The sequence below is a fragment of the Medicago sativa genome, chromosome 2 (genome assembly GCF_051527215.1).
Source record: "Medicago sativa cultivar Bolivia chromosome 2, Bolivia_mono, whole genome shotgun sequence".
Classification (NCBI taxonomy): domain Eukaryota; kingdom Viridiplantae; phylum Streptophyta; class Magnoliopsida; order Fabales; family Fabaceae; genus Medicago; species Medicago sativa.
Genome location: NC_140750.1, coordinates 31,291,971 through 31,318,107, shown reverse-complemented (window position 1 = coordinate 31,318,107; position 26,137 = coordinate 31,291,971). Strand labels below are relative to the sequence as shown.

Below are 26,137 nucleotides of genomic sequence, written 5' to 3'. Positions count from 1 at the left end.
GCAATAAAACAACTTATTTTATGTATCATTGATTTAATGTGTCACGACGGTGCTACTCGTTCTAAGTTCCCCTAGGTAACTTGTTCTAAGCGTACTGCATTATCAGAGGGAAAGTAGCGAGGGAGACAACTCAAACCTTAACTTCCTAACCTCTATTAGAAGTAGTAATTAGAAAAGCCAATGAACTGATAAAATTTTGGGTTGTAAGTGCCTACTTTAATCCTACAGATCAATATACAAGGTTACACTCGTAGTTAACCAATTGTCGAAGCATTAAGAACATGCATAATCTTATTTAAATCTCAACACGATAAAAACAATAAACTGGATGAAAACATTATTAATAAATTCCAACAAATAAGAAGGGGTTCATTGTGGAACCCTAATCAAGAGATTTAGTTACTCATGGAAACAGACATTATAACAAAACAATAGAAAAACATACCCTAGAAAGAATAAAATAACGGGCAAGGGTCTCTATTTATATCATTAGGTTACTTAGGGGTTAAGAGAAGAAAATTGGTCTTTTATCCGCCAGGCGCAGGTGCATATAGAATGGGCGCCTAAGGCAGCAAGGAAAGTTGTCCCAGGTGCAGGAGAGCATGGTGCAGGCGCACGGGTGCCTGAGGCAGCCCCTTAGGTGCGATTTCTTGTGTTTGCTTCCCATTTTCGATCGTTCTTTCATAGTGAAACTCCTGGGAACTTGAAATGAATTTTATTCACTTGTATTGTCAACCTTTCAAACCGGAAACCAAGATATATTAGTTACCGCGGCCGTTCTCCGATAAATCAGTTATTCACGTTGTATAATTTTGCTTAACGTGCCTTAACGCTCCTGATATTATAAGTCCACGATTAGAGAGAAATTTTGCACGAAGGGGACTTGAACCATAATTGGAATAGGTCTTAATTTTATAGTCGTCGTGAGCATAAATCTCAAATAGTACTTGGTGCTCTAAGAACATAATCTACCCAAGAAGCAGATAGAGGGGATACGAAAAATATGAATCAACTTCATAATTCTAATTCATAGTTACTTTTATTTTCATTGCAAAACAACAACTCTTACAAATCTACCCAATTTACTTCTTTTCGTTAGGTTTAGTTTAATTTTCGAGTCAAAAACAACAATCCATATAAAATGTTAGTTAAAAAAAACAATCCATATAATTTGGTTATCATAAATGTCCTCGTGAGCTTGGCTCAGTTGGTAGGGACAATGCATAATATATGTAAGGTCGGGGTTCAAACCCCGGCCACCACAAAAAAAAACGATGTGATGGAATGACTCATAGAGTCCGAGTGATCTAAATGTCTTTGCAAACTAGATATATTTTATAAGTCAGGAGATATATGAATGTGACAAAAAAGGAGGTTTTTAAGGGGAAAATACATTTTTTCTCTCTATTGTTTAATGAAGTATTCTGAATTTTAATTAAGTTTAATGTGCACTCTTATTATATGTTAATTTTTAAAATGTTCGAATATATGACATTTTAAATGCTTTTAGGTTTGCTAAAAAAAATGCTTTTAGGTTAGAGGGTACCACATGGTCAACCTATATTATTATTATTATTATTATTATTATTATTATTATTATTATTATTATTATTATTATTATTATTATTATTATTATTATTATTATTATTATTATTATTATTATTACTCTTTTGTGACTTCCTTTTTTTATCACAAAAGGTTAAAATAAAAAAAAAATTCTTATACTTGATTTTTTTATGTGACCTCCATACTAAGTGTGTTAAAGTTATTACTCTTTTGTGACTTCCCTTTTTTATCACAAAAGGTTAAAATATGAAAATTATTTCTTTGACTTGATTTTTTTTATGTGAAGACCTCCTTATTAAGTGTGTTAAAGAGACACACACAACACTTCAATATAATTAAGAGACATTTTAATAAGTATGCTAAAAAGTATTTAAATGGTCGGATCCTTTCTTAATTTCTACATTCAAAGTGGGGAAATATGGTCAAACTTATGAAGTTCTTTTATGTTATGATCCACTTTATTTCTCTATTACTTATTACAACAAACGTTCACGGTAAACCATTTTTCATTCATTTAAAATTTTATTCTTTACTACTAACATAATATTTTATCCATGTTAAGTAGTAACATGCTTATATTCTCTTTTTCTATTACAGCATATGATGATTGTTATAATCATGCTGAATGTACGAACAAAATTAAGTGTGTTCTTCCTCGGATTGCACAGTGTGTCCAATTCAAATGTGATTGTATTCGTTTGAATAAGGGTCCAAAAACTCCTTGGAGTGCAAGACCAAAGAGAGTGCACATAAGCCCTACAAGGAAGAATGATTTTTAGCACTAGCAAAAATTATTTATGATAATATATTCCGATATGTGATTGAATAAATGTGTTAACAACCAATAATTGTTTTTAATCTTTCCTAATTTCAAATACCATGGTGTTATGGTTTTATAACCTTATATGGTTTTAATGGAAATATATAAAGTATTAAATAATATTATTTAGATTGTCTTTTATCCTATTTATTTCACTATAACACCCTAACTCTTATCTGGATAATACTAATTATAACTCAAACATAGACTCTTATAATTACTTTAGATTAGATGATTGAAGGATACAATGGAATACTTAAAAAATTTAAGTACAATAGTAAATTCGAAAACGCTCTTGGTCCTATTTTTTCTACTTACAAATTTTCTCTACCTTTTTAAAATGAACCTTTTTGTCCCTAAATTAGTTTTTTTTTTCTCTCCCAACCTTGATTTTTGTAATAGTATTTTTCACTTCAAATAAAGGTGAATTTAGGCGTCATCATTATATTATAAAAGTAGTAATGAACTGCAGGTTTGCCCTAATTCCATCCTTTGCAACTCTTCTAATTTGTAATGCAAGTTCAGAAGCGGGAAAAATCTACATTATGAAATGTGATGCAGCATTTACTATATTGCCCTTAAATTTGAATCCCTCATGTTCCATTCATTGGGCCCCATGGTGGACAAATGAAATGAGAAGCCTGCTGCAACACGTTGGGGAGTTGAAACCAGATGCTAGGTGCAACATTGTTTGACATTAGGGGTCATGATTCAGAAAAAATCAGCACATTGTTTGACATTAGGGGTCATGATTCAAAGAAAAAAACTCAGTTCACATGTTTAGTGTCTCCATCATTCCACCGCCCTTAGTCAACAATTCATTGATTGTTGTTCCTGATTTCTCTTAAAGCTCTTTCTTTTACTCTCACTCTCACCCAGTTTCCAAATCTCTTCCTCCCCCAACCCAAAAAAACCCTCTCGTCTGAAGCACCCCACCCTGTCCGCGACCATTCCGAATGTCGCCTTCCTTTCATCCATCTTGACTGGCTCGGATTTGGGAGAGAAGAAAAGAAAAAACAAGATGAAGATGATACATGACTAGAGAACAAGGGCAATTTGAGGATCGTGAATCTGATTTAAGAGGGAAATCGATGGTTCCTTCGCCACCATGACTGGATTTCAAAAATGCTTCATCTCAGGTAATGTGCTCCGCTTAACACTCCATTGGTAACAAAACCATCTCTTTCAATTCTCTTATTAATTCCTGTTATTATATGTTCTTGGTATGTTATGCTCATGAGGGGTTTTGTTTGTAAGATGTTTGATGAAATGCCTCAATGATGACAAACTTTTGATTTGATTCAAATACAATTATGTTGTTGCAGACACACATTGTATTATTATTAATTCTGTTTGGATAAAGAGCAGGATATCAATGCTTATTTATGCAAGAATGTCCGTTGTGTTGATTTATCCAAGTTCATTGTTTGAATGAATGTGTTAACGAGATTATAGTGCACACAGGTCTTGGTTGATGGCGCCAATGATAAGGTACTTATGTCAATCATGTAGACAGATGCAAGTAGTAAAATAACATAGGGTCTGAATGGAGTGACTGCACTTGCATGTGTATACTTCATTTGAGAGTCATGATCACAATCTTTACTCAGCTCAATTGTTGTTGTTTTTTTTCTTGATAGCCTCGGTACGATTACCGCCGAGAGGAACCTGTTGTATAGCTAAACTTACGGAGACAATATTTGTGAATTTTATTAAATAGTAGGACCAAAATACAATTAATTTAATATTATAAAAAGTCATTTAATACAACTTATTTTGTGTATCATTGATTTAATGTGTCACGATGGTGCTACTTGTTCTAAGTTCCCCTAGGTAACTTGTTCTAAGCGTACTGCGTTATCAGAGGGAAAGTAGCGAGGGAGACAACTCAAACCTTAACTTCCTAACCTCTATTAGAAGTAGTAATTAGAAAAGCCAATGAACTGATAAAATTTTGGGTTGTAAGTGCCTACTTTAATCCTACAGATCAATATACAAGGTTACACTCGTAGTTAACCAATTGTCGAAGCATTAAGAACATGCATAATCTTATTTAAATCTCAACACGATAAAAACAATAAACTGGATGAAAACATTATTAATAAATTCCAACAAATAAGAAGGGGTTCATTGTGCAACCCTAATCAAGAGATTTAGTTGCTCATGGAAATAGACATCATAACAAAACAATAGAAAAACATACCCTAGAAAGAATAAAATAGCGGGCAAGGGTCTCTATTTATATCATTAGGTTACTTAGGGGTTAAGAGAAGAAAATTGGTCTTTTATCCGCCAGGCGCAGGTGCATATAGAATGGGCGCCTAGGCAGCAAGGAAAGTTGTCCCAGGCGCAGGAGAGCATGGTGCAGGCGCACGGGGAGGCAGCCCCTCAGGTGCGATTTCTTGTGTTTGCTTCCCATTTTCGATCGTTCTTTCATAGTGAAACTCCTAGGAACTTGAAATGAATTTTATTCACTTGTATTGTCAACCTTTCAAACCGGAAACCAAGATATATTAGTTACTGCGGCCGTTCTCCGATAAATCAGTTATTCAATGATTTTGCTTAACGTGCCTTAACGCTCATGATATTATAAGTCCACGATTAGAGAGAAATTTTGCACGAAGGGGACTTGAACCATAATTGGAATAGGTCTTAATTTTATAGTCGTCGTGAGCATAAATCTCAAATAGTACTTGGTGCTCTAAGAACATAATCTACCCAAGAAGCAGATAGAGGGGATACGAAAAATATGAATCACCTTCATAATTCTAATTCATAGTTACTTTTATTTTCATTGCAAAACAACAACTCTTACAAATCTACCCAATTTACTTCTTTTCGTTAGGTTTAGTTTAATTTCCGAGTCAAAAACAACAATCCATATAAAATGTTAGTTAAAAAAAACAATCCATATAATTTGGTTATCATAAATATCCTCGTGAGCTTAGCTCAGTTGGTAGGGACAATGCATAATATATGTAAGGTCGGGGTTCAAACCCCGGCCACCACAAAAAAAAAACGATGAGATGGAAGGACTCAAAGAGTCCGAGTGATCTAAATGTCTTTGCAAACTAGATATATTTTATAAGTCAGGAGATATATGAATGTGACAAAAAAGGAGGTTTTTAAGGGGAAAATACATTTTTTCTCTCTATTGTTTAATGAAGTATTCTGAATTTTAATTAAGTTTAATGTGCACTCTTATTATATGTTAATTTTTAAAATGTTCGAATATATGACATTTTAAATGCTTTTAGGTTTGCTAAAAAAAATGCTTTTAGGTTAGAGGGTACCACATGGTCAACCTATATTATTATTACTATTATTATTATTATTATTATTATTATTATTATTATTATTATTATTATTATTATTACTCTTTTGTGACTTCCTTTTTTTTATCACAAAAGGTTAAAATAAAAAAAAAATTCTTATACTTGATTTTTTTATGTGACCTCCATACTAAGTGTGTTAAAGTTATTACTCTTTTGTGACTTCCCTTTTTTATCACAAAAGGTTAAAATATGAAAATTATTTCTTTGACTTGATTTTTTTTATGTGTAGACCTCCTTATTAAGTGTGTTAAAGAGACACACACAACACTTCAATATAATTAAGAGACATTTTAATAAGTATGCTAAAAAGTATTTAAATGGTCGGATCCTTTCTTAATTTCTACATTCAAAGTGGGGAAATATGGTCAAACTTATGAAGTTCTTTTATGTTATGATCCACTTTATTTCTCTATTACTTATTACAACAAACGTTCACGGTAAACCATTTTTCATTCATTTAAAATTTTATTCTTTACTACTAACATAATATTTTATCCATGTTAAGTAGTAACATGCTTATATTCTCTTTTTCTATTACAGCATATGATGATTGTTATAATCATGCTGAATGTACGAACAAAATTAAGTGTGTTCTTCCTCGGATTGCACAGTGTGTCCAATTCAAATGTGATTGTATTCGTTTGAATAAGGGTCCAAAAACTCCTTGGAGTGCAAGACCAAAGAGAGTGCACATAAGCCCTACAAGGAAGAATGATTTTTAGCACTAGCAAAAATTATTTATGATAATATATTCCGATATGTGATTGAATAAATGTGTTAACAACCAATAATTGTTTTTAATCTTTCCTAATTTCAAATACCATGGTGTTATGGTTTTATAACCTTATATGGTTTTAATGGAAATATATAAAGTATTAAATAATATTATTTAGATTGTCTTTTATCCTATTTATTTCACTATAACACCCTAACTCTTATCTGGATAATACTAATTATAACTCAAACATAGACTCTTATAATTACTTTAGATTAGATGATTGAAGGATACAATGGAATACTTAAAAAATTTAAGTACAATAGTAAATTCGAAAACGCTCTTGGTCCTATTTTTTCTACTTACAAATTTTCTCTACCTTTTTAAAATGAACCTTTTTGTCCCTAAATTAGTTTTTTTTTTCTCTCCCAACCTTGATTTTTGTAATAGTATTTTTCACTTCAAATAAAGGTGAATTTAGGCGTCATCATTATATTATAAAAGTAGTAATGAACTGCAGGTTTGCCCTAATTCCATCCTTTGCAACTCTTCTAATTTGTAATGCAAGTTCAGAAGCGGGAAAAATCTACATTATGAAATGTGATGCAGCATTTACTATATTGCCCTTAAATTTGAATCCCTCATGTTCCATTCATTGGGCCCCATGGTGGACAAATGAAATGAGAAGCCTGCTGCAACACGTTGGGGAGTTGAAACCAGATGCTAGGTGCAACATTGTTTGACATTAGGGGTCATGATTCAGAAAAAATCAGCACATTGTTTGACATTAGGGGTCATGATTCAAAGAAAAAAACTCAGTTCACATGTTTAGTGTCTCCATCACTCCACCGCCCTTAGTCAACAATTCATTGATTGTTGTTCCTGATTTCTCTTATAGCTCTTTCTTTTACTCTCACTCTCACCCAGTTTCCAAATCTCTTCCTCCCCCAACCCAAAAAAACCCTCTCGTCTGAAGCACCCCACCCTGTCCGCGACCATTCCGAATGTCGCCTTCCTTTCATCCATCTTGACTGGCTCGGATTTGGGAGAGAAGAAAAGAAAAAACAAGATGAAGATGATACATGACTAGAGAACAAGGGCAATTTGAGGATCGTGAATCTGATTTAAGAGGGAAATCGATGGTTCCTTCGCCACCATGACTGGATTTCAAAAATGCTTCATCTCAGGTAATGTGCTCCGCTTAACACTCCATTGGTAACAAAACCATCTCTTTCAATTCTCTTATTAATTCCTGTTATTATATGTTCTTGGTATGTTATGCTCATGAGGGGTTTTGTTTGTAAGATGTTTGATGAAATGCCTCAATGATGACAAACTTTTGATTTGATTCAAATACAATTATGTTGTTGCAGACACACATTGTATTATTATTAATTCTGTTTGGATAAAGAGCAGGATATCAATGCTTATTTATGCAAGAATGTCCGTTGTGTTGATTTATCCAAGTTCATTGTTTGAATGAATGTGTTAACGAGATTATAGTGCACACAGGTCTTGGTTGATGGCGCCAATGATAAGGTACTTATGTCAATCATGTAGACAGATGCAAGTAGTAAAATAACATAGGGTCTGAATGGAGTGACTGCACTTGCATGTGTATACTTCATTTGAGAGTCATGATCACAATCTTTACTCAGCTCAATTGTTGTTGTTTTTTTTCTTGATAGCCTCGGTACGATTACCGCCGAGAGGAACCTGTTGTATAGCTAAACTTACGGAGACAATATTTGTGAATTTTATTAAATAGTAGGACCAAAATACAATTAATTTAATATTATAAAAAGTCATTTAATACAACTTATTTTGTGTATCATTGATTTAATGTGTCACGATGGTGCTACTTGTTCTAAGTTCCCCTAGGTAACTTGTTCTAAGCGTACTGCGTTATCAGAGGGAAAGTAGCGAGGGAGACAACTCAAACCTTAACTTCCTAACCTCTATTAGAAGTAGTAATTAGAAAAGCCAATGAACTGATAAAATTTTGGGTTGTAAGTGCCTACTTTAATCCTACAGATCAATATACAAGGTTACACTCGTAGTTAACCAATTGTCGAAGCATTAAGAACATGCATAATCTTATTTAAATCTCAACACGATAAAAACAATAAACTGGATGAAAACATTATTAATAAATTCCAACAAATAAGAAGGGGTTCATTGTGCAACCCTAATCAAGAGATTTAGTTGCTCATGGAAATAGACATCATAACAAAACAATAGAAAAACATACCCTAGAAAGAATAAAATAGCGGGCAAGGGTCTCTATTTATATCATTAGGTTACTTAGGGGTTAAGAGAAGAAAATTGGTCTTTTATCCGCCAGGCGCAGGTGCATATAGAATGGGCGCCTAAGCAGCAAGGAAAGTTGTCCCAGGCGCAGGAGAGCATGGTGCAGGCGCACGGGGAGGCAGCCCCTCAGGTGCGATTTCTTGTGTTTGCTTCCCATTTTCGATCGTTCTTTCATAGTGAAACTCCTAGGAACTTGAAATGAATTTTATTCACTTGTATTGTCAACCTTTCAAACCGGAAACCAAGATATATTAGTTACTGCGGCCGTTCTCCGATAAATCAGTTATTCAATGATTTTGCTTAACGTGCCTTAACGCTCATGATATTATAAGTCCACGATTAGAGAGAAATTTTGCACGAAGGGGACTTGAACCATAATTGGAATATGTCTTAATTTTATAGTCGTCGTGAGCATAAATCTCAAATAGTACTTGGTGCTCTAAGAACATAATCTACCCAAGAAGCAGATAGAGGGGATACGAAAAATATGAATCACCTTCATAATTCTAATTCATAGTTACTTTTATTTTCATTGCAAAACAACAACTCTTACAAATCTACCCAATTTACTTCTTTTCGTTAGGTTTAGTTTAATTTCCGAGTCAAAAACAACAATCCATATAAAATGTTAGTTAAAAAAAACAATCCACATAATTTGGTTATCATAAATATCCTCGTGAGCTTAGCTCAGTTGGTAGGGACAATGCATAATATATGTAAGGTCGGGGTTCAAACCCCGGCCACCACAAAAAAAAACGATGAGATGGAAGGACTCAAAGAGTCCGAGTGATCTAAATGTCTTTGCAAACTAGATATATTTTATAAGTCAGGAGATATATGAATGTGACAAAAAAGGAGGTTTTTAAGGGGAAAATACATTTTTTCTCTCTATTGTTTAATGAAGTATTCTGAATTTTAATTAAGTTTAATGTGCACTCTTATTATATGTTAATTTTTAAAATGTTCGAATATATGACATTTTAAATGCTTTTAGGTTTGCTAAAAAAAATGCTTTTAGGTTAGAGGGTACCACATGGTCAACCTATATTATTATTACTATTATTATTATTATTATTATTATTATTATTATTATTATTATTATTATTATTATTATTATTACTCTTTTGTGACTTCCTTTTTTTTATCACAAAAGGTTAAAATAAAAAAAAAATTCTTATACTTGATTTTTTTATGTGACCTCCATACTAAGTGTGTTAAAGTTATTACTCTTTTGTGACTTCCCTTTTTTATCACAAAAGGTTAAAATATGAAAATTATTTCTTTGACTTGATTTTTTTTATGTGTAGACCTCCTTATTAAGTGTGTTAAAGAGACACACACAACACTTCAATATAATTAAGAGACATTTTAATAAGTATGCTAAAAAGTATTTAAATGGTCGGATCCTTTCTTAATTTCTACATTCAAAGTGGGGAAATATGGTCAAACTTATGAAGTTCTTTTATGTTATGATCCACTTTATTTCTCTATTACTTATTACAACAAACGTTCACGGTAAACCATTTTTCATTCATTTAAAATTTTATTCTTTACTACTAACATAATATTTTATCCATGTTAAGTAGTAACATGCTTATATTCTCTTTTTCTATTACAGCATATGATGATTGTTATAATCATGTTGAATGTACGAACAAAATTAAGTGTGTTCTTCCTCGGATTGCACAGTGTGTCCAATTCAAATGTGATTGTATTCGTTTGAATAAGGGTCCAAAAACTCCTTGGAGTGCAAGACCAAAGAGAGTGCACATAAGCCCTACAAGGAAGAATGATTTTTAGCACTAGCAAAAATTATTTATGATAATATATTCCGATATGTGATTGAATAAATGTGTTAACAACCAATAATTGTTTTTAATCTTTCCTAATTTCAAATACCATGGTGTTATGGTTTTATAACCTTATATGGTTTTAATAGAAATATATAAAGTATTAAATAATATTATTTAGATTGTCTTTTATCCTATTTATTTCACTATAACACCCTAACTCTTATCTGGATAATACTAATTATAACTCAAACATAGACTCTTATAATTACTTTAGATTAGATGATTGAAGGATACAATGGAATACTTAAAAAATTTAAGTACAATAGTAAATTCGAAAACGCTCTTGGTCCTATTTTTTCTACTTACAAATTTTCTCTGCCTTTTTAAAATGAACCTTTTTGTCCCTAAATTAGTTTTTTTTTTCTCTCCCAACCTTGATTTTTGTAATAGTATTTTTCACTTCAAATAAAGGTGAATTTAGGCGTCATCATTATATTATAAAAGTAGTAATGAACTGCAGGTTTGCCCTAATTCCATCCTTTGCAACTCTTCTAATTTGTAATGCAAGTTCAGAAGCGGGAAAAATCTACATTATGAAATGTGATGCAGCATTTACTATATTGCCCTTAAATTTGAATCCCTCATGTTCCATTCATTGGGCCCCATGGTGGACAAATGAAATGAGAAGCCTGCTGCAACACGTTGGGGAGTTGAAACCAGATGCTAGGTGCAACATTGTTTGACATTAGGGGTCATGATTCAGAAAAAATCAGCACATTGTTTGACATTAGGGGTCATGATTCAAAGAAAAAAACTCAGTTCACATGTTTAGTGTCTCCATCACTCCACCGCCCTTAGTCAACAATTCATTGATTGTTGTTCCTGATTTCTCTTAAAGCTCTTTCTTTTACTCTCACTCTCACCCAGTTTCCAAATCTCTTCCTCCCCCAACCCAAAAAAACCCTCTCGTCTGAAGCACCCCACCCTGTCCGCGACCATTCCGAATGTCGCCTTCCTTTCATCCATCTTGACTGGCTCGGATTTGGGAGAGAAGAAAAGAAAAAACAAGATGAAGATGATACATGACTAGAGAACAAGGGCAATTTGAGGATCGTGAATCTGATTTAAGAGGGAAATCGATGGTTCCTTCGCCACCATGACTGGATTTCAAAAATGCTTCATCTCAGGTAATGTGCTCCGCTTAACACTCCATTGGTAACAAAACCATCTCTTTCAATTCTCTTATTAATTCCTGTTATTATATGTTCTTGGTATGTTATGCTCATGAGGGGTTTTGTTTGTAAGATGTTTGATGAAATGCCTCAATGATGACAAACTTTTGATTTGATTCAAATACAATTATGTTGTTGCAGACACACATTGTATTATTATTAATTCTGTTTGGATAAAGAGCAGGATATCAATGCTTATTTATGCAAGAATGTCCGTTGTGTTGATTTATCCAAGTTCATTGTTTGAATGAATGTGTTAACGAGATTATAGTGCACACAGGTCTTGGTTGATGGCGCCAATGATAAGGTACTTATGTCAATCATGTAGACAGATGCAAGTAGTAAAATAACATAGGGTCTGAATGGAGTGACTGCACTTGCATGTGTATACTTCATTTGAGAGTCATGATCACAATCTTTACTCAGCTCAATTGTTGTTGTTTTTTTTCTTGATAGCCTCGGTACGATTACCGCCGAGAGGAACCTGTTGTATAGCTAAACTTACGGAGACAATATTTGTGAATTTTATTAAATAGTAGGACCAAAATACAATTAATTTAATATTATAAAAAGTCATTTAATACAACTTATTTTGTGTATCATTGATTTAATGTGTCACGATGGTGCTACTTGTTCTAAGTTCCCCTAGGTAACTTGTTCTAAGCGTACTGCGTTATCAGAGGGAAAGTAGCGAGGGAGACAACTCAAACCTTAACTTCCTAACCTCTATTAGAAGTAGTAATTAGAAAAGCCAATGAACTGATAAAATTTTGGGTTGTAAGTGCCTACTTTAATCCTACAGATCAATATACAAGGTTACACTCGTAGTTAACCAATTGTCGAAGCATTAAGAACATGCATAATCTTATTTAAATCTCAACACGATAAAAACAATAAACTGGATGAAAACATTATTAATAAATTCCAACAAATAAGAAGGGGTTCATTGTGCAACCCTAATCAAGAGATTTAGTTGCTCATGGAAATAGACATCATAACAAAACAATAGAAAAACATACCCTAGAAAGAATAAAATAGCGGGCAAGGGTCTCTATTTATATCATTAGGTTACTTAGGGGTTAAGAGAAGAAAATTGGTCTTTTATCCGCCAGGCGCAGGTGCATATAGACTGGGCGCCTAGGCAGCAAGGAAAGTTGTCCCAGGCGCAGGAGAGCATGGTGCAGGCGCACGGGGAGGCAGCCCCTCAGGTGCGATTTCTTGTGTTTGCTTCCCATTTTCGATCGTTCTTTCATAGTGAAACTCCTAGGAACTTGAAATGAATTTTATTCACTTGTATTGTCAACCTTTCAAACCAGAAACCAAGATATATTAGTTACTGCGGCCGTTCTCCGATAAATCAGTTATTCAATGATTTTGCTTAACGTGCCTTAACGCTCATGATATTATAAGTCCACGATTAGAGAGAAATTTTGCACGAAGGGGACTTGAACCATAATTGGAATAGGTCTTAATTTTATAGTCGTCGTGAGCATAAATCTCAAATAGTACTTGGTGCTCTAAGAACATAATCTACCCAAGAAGCAGATAGAGGGGATACGAAAAATATGAATCACCTTCATAATTCTAATTCATAGTTACTTTTATTTTCATTGCAAAACAACAACTCTTACAAATCTACCCAATTTACTTCTTTTCGTTAGGTTTAGTTTAATTTCCGAGTCAAAAACAACAATCCATATAAAATGTTAGTTAAAAAAAACAATCCATATAATTTGGTTATCATAAATATCCTCGTGAGCTTAGCTCAGTTGGTAGGGACAATGCATAATATATGTAAGGTCGGGGTTCAAACCCCGGCCACCACAAAAAAAAAACGATGAGATGGAAGGACTCAAAGAGTCCGAGTGATCTAAATGTCTTTGCAAACTAGATATATTTTATAAGTCAGGAGATATATGAATGTGACAAAAAAGGAGGTTTTTAAGGGGAAAATACATTTTTTCTCTCTATTGTTTAATGAAGTATTCTGAATTTTAATTAAGTTTAATGTGCACTCTTATTATATGTTAATTTTTAAAATGTTCGAATATATGACATTTTAAATGCTTTTAGGTTTCCTAAAAAAAATGCTTTTAGGTTAGAGGGTACCACATGGTCAACCTATATTATTATTACTATTATTATTATTATTATTATTATTATTATTATTATTATTATTATTATTATTATTATTATTATTATTATTATTATTATTACTCTTTTGTGACTTCCTTTTTTTTATCACAAAAGGTTAAAATAAAAAAAAAATTCTTATACTTGATTTTTTTATGTGACCTCCATACTAAGTGTGTTAAAGTTATTACTCTTTTGTGACTTCCCTTTTTTATCACAAAAGGTTAAAATATGAAAATTATTTCTTTGACTTGATTTTTTTTATGTGTAGACCTCCTTATTAAGTGTGTTAAAGAGACACACACAACACTTCAATATAATTAAGAGACATTTTAATAAGTATGCTAAAAAGTATTTAAATGGTCGGATCCTTTCTTAATTTCTACATTCAAAGTGGGGAAATATGGTCAAACTTATGAAGTTCTTTTATGTTATGATCCACTTTATTTCTCTATTACTTATTACAACAAACGTTCACGGTAAACCATTTTTCATTCATTTAAAATTTTATTCTTTACTACTAACATAATATTTTATCCATGTTAAGTAGTAACATGCTTATATTCTCTTTTTCTATTACAGCATATGATGATTGTTATAATCATGCTGAATGTACGAACAAAATTAAGTGTGTTCTTCCTCGGATTGCACAGTGTGTCCAATTCAAATGTGATTGTATTCGTTTGAATAAGGGTCCAAAAACTCCTTGGAGTGCAAGACCAAAGAGAGTGCACATAAGCCCTATAAGGAAGAATGATTTTTAGCACTAGCAAAAATTATTTATGATAATATATTCCGATATGTGATTGAATAAATGTGTTAACAACCAATAATTGTTTTTAATCTTTCCTAATTTCAAATACCATGGTGTTATGGTTTTATAACCTTATATGGTTTTAATGGAAATATATAAAGTATTAAATAATATTATTTAGATTGTCTTTTATCCTATTTATTTCACTATAACACCCTAACTCTTATCTGGATAATACTAATTATAACTCAAACATAGACTCTTATAATTACTTTAGATTAGATGATTGAAGGATACAATGGAATACTTAAAAAATTTAAGTACAATAGTAAATTCGAAAACGCTCTTGGTCCTATTTTTTCTACTTACAAATTTTCTCTACCTTTTTAAAATGAACCTTTTTGTCCCTAAATTAGTTTTTTTTTCTCTCCCAACCTTGATTTTTGTAATAGTATTTTTCACTTCAAATAAAGGTGAATTTAGGCGTCATCATTATATTATAAAAGTAGTAATGAACTGCAGGTTTGCCCTAATTCCATCCTTTGCAACTCTTCTAATTTGTAATGCAAGTTCAGAAGCGGGAAAAATCTACATTATGAAATGTGATGCAGCATTTACTATATTGCCCTTAAATTTGAATCCCTCATGTTCCATTCATTGGGCCCCATGGTGGACAAATGAAATGAGAAGCCTGCTGCAACACGTTGGGGAGTTGAAACCAGATGCTAGGTGCAACATTGTTTGACATTAGGGGTCATGATTCAGAAAAAATCAGCACATTGTTTGACATTAGGGGTCATGATTCAAAGAAAAAAACTCAGTTCACATGTTTAGTGTCTCCATCACTCCACCGCCCTTAGTCAACAATTCATTGATTGTTGTTCCTGATTTCTCTTAAAGCTCTTTCTTTTACTCTCACTCTCACCCAGTTTCCAAATCTCTTCCTCCCCCAACCCAAAAAAACCCTCTCGTCTGAAGCACCCCACCCTGTCCGCGACCATTCCGAATGTCGCCTTCCTTTCATCCATCTTGACTGGCTCGGATTTGGGAGAGAAGAAAAGAAAAAACAAGATGAAGATGATACATGACTAGAGAACAAGGGCAATTTGAGGATCGTGAATCTGATTTAAGAGGGAAATCGATGGTTCCTTCGCCACCATGACTGGATTTCAAAAATGCTTCATCTCAGGTAATGTGCTCCGCTTAACACTCCATTGGTAACAAAACCATCTCTTTCAATTCTCTTATTAATTCCTGTTATTATATGTTCTTGGTATGTTATGCTCATGAGGGGTTTTGTTTGTAAGATGTTTGATGAAATGCCTCAATGATGACAAACTTTTGATTTGATTCAAATACAATTATGTTGTTGCAGACACACATTGTATTATTATTAATTCTGTTTGGATAAAGAGCAGGATATCAATGCTTATTTATGCAAGAATGTCCGTTGTGTTGATTTATCCAAGTTCATTGTTTGAATGAATGTGTTAACGAGATTATAGTGCACACAGGTCTTGGTTGATGGCGCCAATGATAAGGTACTTATGTCAATCATGTAGACAGATGCAAGTAGTAAAATAACATAGGGTCTGAATGGAGTGACTGCACTTGCATGTGTATACTTCATTTGAGAGTCATGATCACAATCTTTACTCAGCTCAATTGTTGTTGTTTTTTTTCTTGATAGCCTCGGTACGATTACCGCCGAGAGGAACCTGTTGTATAGCTAAACTTACGGAGACAATATTTGTGAAAAAGTCATTTAATACAACTTATTTTGTGTATCATTGATTTAATGTGTCACGATGGTGCTACTTGTTCTAAGTTCCCCTAGGTAACTTGTTCTAAGCGTACTGCGTTATCAGAGGGAAAGTAGCGAGGGAGACAACTCAAACCTTAACTTCCTAACCTCTATTAGAAGTAGTAATTAGAAAAGCCAATGAACTGATAAAATTTTGGGTTGTAAGTGCCTACTTTAATCCTACAGATCAATATACAAGGTTACACTCGTAGTTAACCAATTGTCGAAGCATTAAGAACATGCATAATCTTATTTAAATCTCAACACGATAAAAACAATAAACTGGATGAAAACATTATTAATAAATTCCAACAAATAAGAAGGGGTTCATTGTGCAACCCTAATCAAGAGATTTAGTTGCTCATGGAAATAGACATCATAACAAAACAATAGAAAAACATACCCTAGAAAGAATAAAATAGCGGGCAAGGGTCTCTATTTATATCATTAGGTTACTTAGGGGTTAAGAGAAGAAAATTCGTCGTTTATCCGCCAGGCGCAGGTGCATATAGAATGGGCGCCTAGGCAGCAAGGAAAGTTGTCCCAGGCGCAGGAGAGCATGGTGCAGGCGCACGGGGAGGCAGCCCCTCAGGTGCGATTTCTTGTGTTTGCTTCCCATTTTCGATCGTTCTTTCATAGTGAAACTCCTAGGAACTTGAAATGAATTTTATTCACTTGTATTGTCAACCTTTCAAACCGGAAACCAAGATATATTAGTTACTGCGGCCGTTCTCCGATAAATCAGTTATTCAATGATTTTGCTTAACGTGCCTTAACGCTCATGATATTATAAGTCCACGATTAGAGAGAAATTTTGCACGAAGGGGACTTGAACCATAATTGGAATAGGTCTTAATTTTATAGTCGTCGTGAGCATAAATCTCAAATAGTACTTGGTGCTCTAAGAACATAATCTACCCAAGAAGCAGATAGAGGGGATACGAAAAATATGAATCACCTTCATAATTCTAATTCATAGTTACTTTTATTTTCATTGCAAAACAACAACTCTTACAAATCTACCCAATTTACTTCTTTTCGTTAGGTTTAGTTTAATTTCCGAGTCAAAAACAACAATCCATATAAAATGTTAGTTAAAAAAAACAATCCATATAATTTGGTTATCATAAATATCCTCGTGAGCTTAGCTCAGTTGGTAGGGACAATGCATAATATATGTAAGGTCGGGGTTCAAACCCCGGCCACCACAAAAAAAAAACGATGAGATGGAAGGACTCAAAGAGTCCGAGTGATCTAAATGTCTTTGCAAACTAGATATATTTTATAAGTCAGGAGATATATGAATGTGACAAAAAAGGAGGTTTTTAAGGGGAAAATACATTTTTTCTCTCTATTGTTTAATGAAGTATTCTGAATTTTAATTAAGTTTAATGTGCACTCTTATTATATGTTAATTTTTAAAATGTTCGAATATATGACATTTTAAATGCTTTTAGGTTTGCTAAAAAAAATGCTTTTAGGTTAGAGGGTACCACATGGTCAACCTATATTATTATTACTATTATTATTATTATTATTATTATTATTATTATTATTATTATTATTATTATTATTATTATTATTATTATTATTATTATTATTATTATTATTATTATTATTATTACTCTTTTGTGACTTCCTTTTTTTTTTATCACAAAAGGTTAAAATAAAAAAAAAATTCTTATACTTGATTTTTTTATGTGACCTCCATACTAAGTGTGTTAAAGTTATTACTCTTTTGTGACTTCCCTTTTTTATCACAAAAGGTTAAAATATGAAAATTATTTCTTTGACTTGATTTTTTTTATGTGTAGACCTCCTTATTAAGTGTGTTAAAGAGACACACACAACACTTCAATATAATTAAGAGACATTTTAATAAGTATGCTAAAAAGTATTTAAATGGTCGGATCCTTTCTTAATTTCTACATTCAAAGTGGGTAAATATGGTCAAACTTATGAAGTTCTTTTATGTTATGATCCACTTTATTTCTCTATTACTTATTACAACAAACGTTCACGGTAAACCATTTTTCATTCATTTAAAATTTTATTCTTTACTACTAACATAATATTTTATCCATGTTAAGTAGTAACATGCTTATATTCTCTTTTTCTATTACAGCATATGATGATTGTTATAATCATGCTAAATGTACGAACAAAATTAAGTGTGTTCTTCCTCGGATTGCACAGTGTGTCCAATTCAAATGTGATTGTATTCGTTTGAATAAGGGTCCAAAAACTCCTTGGAGTGCAAGACCAAAGAGAGTGCACATAAGCCCTATAAGGAAGAATGATTTTTAGCACTAGCAAAAATTATTTATGATAATATATTCCGATATGTGATTGAATAAATGTGTTAACAACCAATAATTGTTTTTAATCTTTCCTAATTTCAAATACCATGGTGTTATGGTTTTATAACCTTATATGGTTTTAATGGAAATATATAAAGTATTAAATAATATTATTTAGATTGTCTTTTATCCTATTTATTTCACTATAACACCCTAACTCTTATCTGGATAATACTAATTATAACTCAAACATAGACTCTTATAATTACTTTAGATTAGATGATTGAAGGATACAATGGAATACTTAAAAAATTTAAGTACAATAGTAAATTCGAAAACGCTCTTGGTCCTATTTTTTCTACTTACAAATTTTCTCTACCTTTTTAAAATGAACCTTTTTGTCCCTAAATTAGTTTTTTTTTCTCTCCCAACCTTGATTTTTGTAATAGTATTTTTCACTTCAAATAAAGGTGAATTTAGGCGTCATCATTATATTATAAAAGTAGTAATGAACTGCAGGTTTGCCCTAATTCCATCCTTTGCAACTCTTCTAATTTGTAATGCAAGTTCAGAAGCGGGAAAAATCTACATTATGAAATGTGATGCAGCATTTACTATATTGCCCTTAAATTTGAATCCCTCATGTTCCATTCATTGGGCCCCATGGTGGACAAATGAAATGAGAAGCCTGCTGCAACACGTTGGGGAGTTGAAACCAGATGCTAGGTGCAACATTGTTTGACATTAGGGGTCATGATTCAGAAAAAATCAGCACATTGTTTGACATTAGGGGTCATGATTCAAAGAAAAAAACTCAGTTCACATGTTTAGTGTCTCCATCACTCCACCGCCCTTAGTCAACAATTCATTGATTGTTGTTCCTGATTTCTCTTAAAGCTCTTTCTTTTACTCTCACTCTCACCCAGTTTCCAAATCTCTTCCTCCCCCAACCCAAAAAAACCCTCTCGTCTGAAGCACCCCACCCTGTCCGCGACCATTCCGAATGTCGCCTTCCTTTCATCCATCTTGACTGGCTCGGATTTGGGAGAGAAGAAAAGAAAAAACAAGATGAAGATGATACATGACTAGAGAACAAGGGCAATTTGAGGATCGTGAATCTGATTTAAGAGGGAAATCGATGGTTCCTTCGCCACCATGACTGGATTTCAAAAATGCTTCATCTCAGGTAATGTGCTCCGCTTAACACTCCATTGGTAACAAAACCATCTCTTTCAATTCTCTTATTAATTCCTGTTATTATATGTTCTTGGTATGTTATGCTCATGAGGGGTTTTGTTTGTAAGATGTTTGATGAAATGCCTCAATGATGACAAACTTTTGATTTGATTCAAATACAATTATGTTGTTGCAGACACACATTGTATTATTATTAATTCTGTTTGGATAAAGAGCAGGATATCAATGCTTATTTATGCAAGAATGTCCGTTGTGTTGATTTATCCAAGTTCATTGTTTGAATGAATGTGTTAACGAGATTATAGTGCACACAGGTCTTGGTTGATGGCGCCAATGATAAGGTACTTATGTCAATCATGTAGACAGATGCAAGTAGTAAAATAACATAGGGTCTGAATGGAGTGACTGCACTTGCATGTGTATACTTCATTTGAGAGTCATGATCACAATCTTTACTCAGCTCAATTGTTGTTGTTTTTTTTCTTGATAGCCTCGGTACGATTACCGCCGAGAGGAACCTGTTGTATAGCTAAACTTACGGAGACAATATTTGTGAATTTTATTAAATAGTAGGACCAAAATACAATTAATTTAATATTATAAAAAGTCATTTAATACAACTTATTTTGTGTATCATTGATTTAATGTGTCACGATGGTGCTACTTGTTCTAAGTTCCCCTAGGTAACTTGTTCTAAGCGTACTGCGTTATCAGAGGGAAAGTAGCGAGGGAGACAACTCAAACCTTAACTTCCTAACCTCTATTAGAAGTAGTAATTAGAAAAGCCAATCAACTGATAAAATTTTGGGTTGTAAGTGCCTACTTTAATCCTACAGATCAATATACAAGGTTACACTCGTAGTTAACCAATTGTCGAAGCATTAAGAACATGCATAATCTTATTTAAATCTCAACACGATAAAAACAATAAACTGGATGAAAACATTATTAATAAATTCCAACAAATAAGAAGGGGTTCATTGTGCAACCCTAATCAAGAGATTTAGTTGCTCATGGAAATAGACATCATAACAAAACAATAGAAAAACATACCCTAGAAAGAATAAAATAGCGGGCAAGGGTCTCTATTTATATCATTAGGTTACTTAGGGGTTAAGAGAAGAAAATTGGTCTTTTATCCGCCAGGCGCAGGTGCATATAGAATGGGCGCCTAGGCAGCAAGGAAAGTTGTCCCAGGCGCAGGAGAGCATGGTGCAGGCGCACGGGGAGGCAGCCCCTCAGGTGCGATTTCTTGTGTTTGCTTCCCATTTTCGATCGTTCTTTCATAGTGAAACTCCTAGGAACTTGAAATGAATTTTATTCACTTGTATTGTCAACCTTTCAAACCAGAAACCAAGATATATTAGTTACTGCGGCCGTTCTCCGATAAATCAGTTATTCAATGATTTTGCTTAACGTGCCTTAACGCTCATGATATTATAAGTCCACGATTAGAGAGAAATTTTGCACGAAGGGGACTTGAACCATAATTGGAATAGGTCTTAATTTTATAGTCGTCGTGAGCATAAATCTCAAATAGTACTTGGTGCTCTAAGAACATAATCTACCCAAGAAGCAGATAGAGGGGATACGAAAAATATGAATCACCTTCATAATTCTAATTCATAGTTACTTTTATTTTCATTGCAAAACAACAACTCTTACAAATCTACCCAATTTACTTCTTTTCGTTAGGTTTAGTTTAATTTCCGAGTCAAAAACAACAATCCATATAAAATGTTAGTTAAAAAAAACAATCCATATAATTTGGTTATCATAAATATCCTCGTGAGCTTAGCTCAGTTGGTAGGGACAATGCATAATATATGTAAGGTCGGGGTTCAAACCCCGGCCACCACAAAAAAAAAAACGATGAGATGGAAGGACTCAAAGAGTCCGAGTGATCTAAATGTCTTTGCAAACTAGATATATTTTATAAGTCAGGAGATATATGAATGTGACAAAAAAGGAGGTTTTTAAGGGGAAAATACATTTTTTCTCTCTATTGTTTAATGAAGTATTCTGAATTTTAATTAAGTTTAATGTGCACTCTTATTATATGTTAATTTTTAAAATGTTCGAATATATGACATTTTAAATGCTTTTAGGTTTGCTAAAAAAAATGCTTTTAGGTTAGAGGGTACCACATGGTCAACCTATATTATTATTACTATTATTATTATTATTATTATTATTATTATTATTATTATTATTATTATTATTATTATTATTATTATTATTATTATTATTATTATTATTATTATTATTATTATTATTATTATTACTCTTTTGTGACTTCCTTTTTTTTATCACAAAAGGTTAAAATAAAAAAAAAATTCTTATACTTGATTTTTTTATGTGACCTCCATACTAAGTGTGTTAAAGTTATTACTCTTTTGTGACTTCCCTTTTTTATCACAAAAGGTTAAAATATGAAAATTATTTCTTTGACTTGATTTTTTTTATGTGTAGACCTCCTTATTAAGTGTGTTAAAGAGACACACACAACACTTCAATATAATTAAGAGACATTTTAATAAGTATGCTAAAAAGTATTTAAATGGTCGGATCCTTTCTTAATTTCTACATTCAAAGTGGGGAAATATGGTCAAACTTATGAAGTTCTTTTATGTTATGATCCACTTTATTTCTCTATTACTTATTACAACAAACGTTCACGGTAAACCATTTTTCATTCATTTAAAATTTTATTCTTTACTACTAACATAATATTTTATCCATGTTAAGTAGTAACATGCTTATATTCTCTTTTTCTATTACAGCATATGATGATTGTTATAATCATGCTGAATGTACGAACAAAATTAAGTGTGTTCTTCCTCGGATTGCACAGTGTGTCCAATTCAAATGTGATTGTATTCGTTTGAATAAGGGTCCAAAAACTCCTTGGAGTGCAAGACCAAAGAGAGTGCACATAAGCCCTATAAGGAAGAATGATTTTTAGCACTAGCAAAAATTATTTATGATAATATATTCCGATATGTGATTGAATAAATGTGTTAACAACCAATAATTGTTTTTAATCTTTCCTAATTTCAAATACCATGGTGTTATGGTTTTATAACCTTATATGGTTTTAATGGAAATATATAAAGTATTAAATAATATTATTTAGATTGTCTTTTATCCTATTTATTTCACTATAACACCCTAACTCTTATCTGGATAATACTAATTATAACTCAAACATAGACTCTTATAATTACTTTAGATTAGATGATTGAAGGATACAATGGAATACTTAAAAAATTTAAGTACAATAGTAAATTCGAAAACGCTCTTGGTCCTATTTTTTCTACTTACAAATTTTCTCTACCTTTTTAAAATGAACCTTTTTGTCCCTAAATTAGTTTTTTTTTCTCTCCCAACCTTGATTTTTGTAATAGTATTTTTCACTTCAAATAAAGGTGAATTTAGGCGTCATCATTATATTATAAAAGTAGTAATGAACTGCAGGTTTGCCCTAATTCCATCCTTTGCAACTCTTCTAATTTGTAATGCAAGTTCAGAAGCGGGAAAAATCTACATTATGAAATGTGATGCAGCATTTACTATATTGCCCTTAAATTTGAATCCCTCATGTTCCATTCATTGGGCCCCATGGTGGACAAATGAAATGAGAAGCCTGCTGCAACACGTTGGGGAGTTGAAACCAGATGCTAGGTGCAACATTGTTTGACATTAGGGGTCATGATTCAGAAAAAATCAGCACATTGTTTGACATTAGGGGTCATGATTCAAAGAAAAAAACTCAGTTCACATGTTTAGTGTCTCCATCACTCCACCGCCCTTAGTCAACAATTCATTGATTGTTGTTCCTGATTTCTCTTAAAGCTCTTTCTTTTACTCTCACTCTCACCCAGTTTCCAAATCTCTTCCTCCCCCAACCCAAAAAAACCCTCTCGTCTGAAGCACCCCACCCTGTCCGCGACCATTCCGAATGTCGCCTTCCTTTCATCCATCTTGACTGGCTCGGATTTGGGAGAGAAGAAAAGAAAAAACAAGATGAAGATGATACATGACTAGAGAACAAGGGCAATTTGAGGATCGTGAATCTGATTTAAGAGGGAAATCGATGGTTCCTTCGCCACCATGACTGGATTTCAAAAATGCTTCATCTCAGGTAATGTGCTCCGCTTAACACTCCATTGGTAACAAAACCATCTCTTTCAATTCTCTTATTAATTCCTGTTATTATATGTTCTTGGTATGTTATGCTCATGAGGGGTTTTGTTTGTAAGATGTTTGATGAAATGCCTCAATGATGACAAACTTTTGATTTGATTCAAATACAATTATGTTGTTGCAGACACACATTGTATTATTATTAATTCTGTTTGGATAAAGAGCAGGATATCAATGCTTATTTATGCAAGAATGTCCGTTGTGTTGATTTATCCAAGTTCATTGTTTGAATGAATGTGTTAACGAGATTATAGTGCACACAGGTCTTGGTTGATGGCGCCAATGATAAGGTACTTATGTCAATCATGTAGACAGATGCAAGTAGTAAAATAACATAGGGTCTGAATGGAGTGACTGCACTTGCATGTGTATACTTCATTTGAGAGTCATGATCACAATCTTTACTCAGCTCAATTGTTGTTGTTTTTTTTCTTTGGTTGTAATTCTTTGTGCAGCATGATTCATTGAAATGTACAGCCATTTGAAATTCAGTTTATCTTTCATTGTATGAAGTGGATTCAAGCAATATTGTCGCCTTGTCGGTATAAATAGCCTGAATTAATATCAGAAACATAACGTGAATTCCACCTGTGTTTGGGATTCACACAAAAGCTTACTATTATGATACAAATACATGTTTGTTGTTAGTGTTTTCTTTATTGTTATAACTCAGACTGTGAACAGTTGTAGAGCATACGTTTAGCAAGGGTTTCTCTAAATTGTGATTAGAGGTTTATTATAGATGATAGACATAATTATATGCATCAAAGATGGAAGTATCAAAACTAAATCATTTTAATTGGCTATCCACTATGCATTTGCAATACTGGCCCTCACTTATTAACTTCTTCTATAACTATTCATGGAGTAATTGTTGTGGGAATGGTTTAGAGAAATTATGGAGGTTTGAATGATGGGTTGTTTCTACTTGGTTTGTGTTTATATTGATATGTACGGTGGAGATCTATGGTAGAAAGCTATGGCATGTTAATTGGCAATTAATAGGGTAGTTGCAATTTACGTCAGATTCATGGTCTTCCATATCTAGATGAAAGATTTTGCTGTCACATGTGCATCATTGTTTTGTGATAATTTTCAAGAGTTCCTGAAGAAATCCATGGTTAGAGTGTGTAGAGGGAGAAGCTTATGCAAACCATCCAAAAAGTAACATTTTGGTCATATTACCCCAATTTCAAAAGAGATTTCTCGTGATTGGACCTTTGCTTCTGCACACATGATATATTTTTCAAATTGATTGAGTTGATTGTAATCAAAACATATTGATCAATAGTCTACAACAAACCCGCGCGATAGCGCGGGTCAAGCGTCTAGTAAGTGATACTTCTTTTAAGTTAAGAGTCAGGATTAGGGTTGTAAATTGCCACATTTGGGCCCAAAGATCACCTTTTTTGGAGTCTACAGATACATATTGGCACGCAAATAGAACAATTGTAATATATGAGGGGCAAAAAAAAATCTATTATTTTTTTTTTTAGTATCTGGGGTTCGAACCTCAGACCTTTCATATATTATGTATTGTCCAATATGAATTTGACTTGACATTGGCATATGTGTGATTCTGATTTCCTTAAAAGAGTAACCAAATCTGCTCCATCTTAAAAACAATTTCATTACTTATTATTAATATATAATAATTTCCTTTAATGGGGGAGAAACGGTTATTCAACGGGAAAATATATTCTTTCTATATTAATAAACTCAGAAACGTGCTTTCACTGACACGCTGAGAAAATATTTCGTTCTTCCCTTCGTTCTTTGATTTTTTCAAAAATACTAGGTGTCTGAGTTACTATCTATGTAAAATTCTCGTGTCTTGATAGCCTCGGTACGATTACCGCCGAGAGGAACCTGTTGTATAGCTAAACTTACGGAGACAATATTTGTGAATTTTATTAAATAGTAGGACCAAAATACAATTAATTTAATATTATAAAAAGTCATTTAATACAAC

At 32.8% G+C, this 26,137-nt stretch overlaps 6 long non-coding RNA genes across 6 annotated transcripts; all 6 read left to right on the top strand.

Moving 5' to 3' along the window:
* The first annotated feature begins 1,899 nt into the window (after positions 1–1,899).
* LOC146946227 (uncharacterized) lies at positions 1,900–2,428 on the top strand. Its single transcript, XR_015026670.1, has 2 exons — positions 1,900–2,060; positions 2,164–2,428. It is a non-coding gene; the product is annotated as an uncharacterized LOC146946227 (long non-coding RNA).
* A 3,569-nt stretch (positions 2,429–5,997) lies between these two features.
* LOC146946226 (uncharacterized) lies at positions 5,998–6,526 on the top strand. Its single transcript, XR_015026669.1, has 2 exons — positions 5,998–6,158; positions 6,262–6,526. It is a non-coding gene; the product is annotated as an uncharacterized LOC146946226 (long non-coding RNA).
* A 3,532-nt stretch (positions 6,527–10,058) lies between these two features.
* LOC146946225 (uncharacterized) lies at positions 10,059–10,629 on the top strand. Its single transcript, XR_015028232.1, has 2 exons — positions 10,059–10,261; positions 10,365–10,629. It is a non-coding gene; the product is annotated as an uncharacterized LOC146946225 (long non-coding RNA).
* A 3,551-nt stretch (positions 10,630–14,180) lies between these two features.
* Positions 14,181–14,850, top strand: LOC146946224 (uncharacterized). Its single transcript, XR_015026668.1, has 2 exons — positions 14,181–14,383; positions 14,487–14,850. It is a non-coding gene; the product is annotated as an uncharacterized LOC146946224 (long non-coding RNA).
* A 3,439-nt stretch (positions 14,851–18,289) lies between these two features.
* Positions 18,290–18,951, top strand: LOC146946223 (uncharacterized). The gene is made up of 2 exons (XR_015026667.1): positions 18,290–18,484; positions 18,588–18,951. It is a non-coding gene; the product is annotated as an uncharacterized LOC146946223 (long non-coding RNA).
* A 3,485-nt stretch (positions 18,952–22,436) lies between these two features.
* Positions 22,437–23,106, top strand: LOC146946222 (uncharacterized). The gene is made up of 2 exons (XR_015026666.1): positions 22,437–22,639; positions 22,743–23,106. It is a non-coding gene; the product is annotated as an uncharacterized LOC146946222 (long non-coding RNA).
* Positions 23,107–26,137: the final 3,031 nt, after the last annotated feature.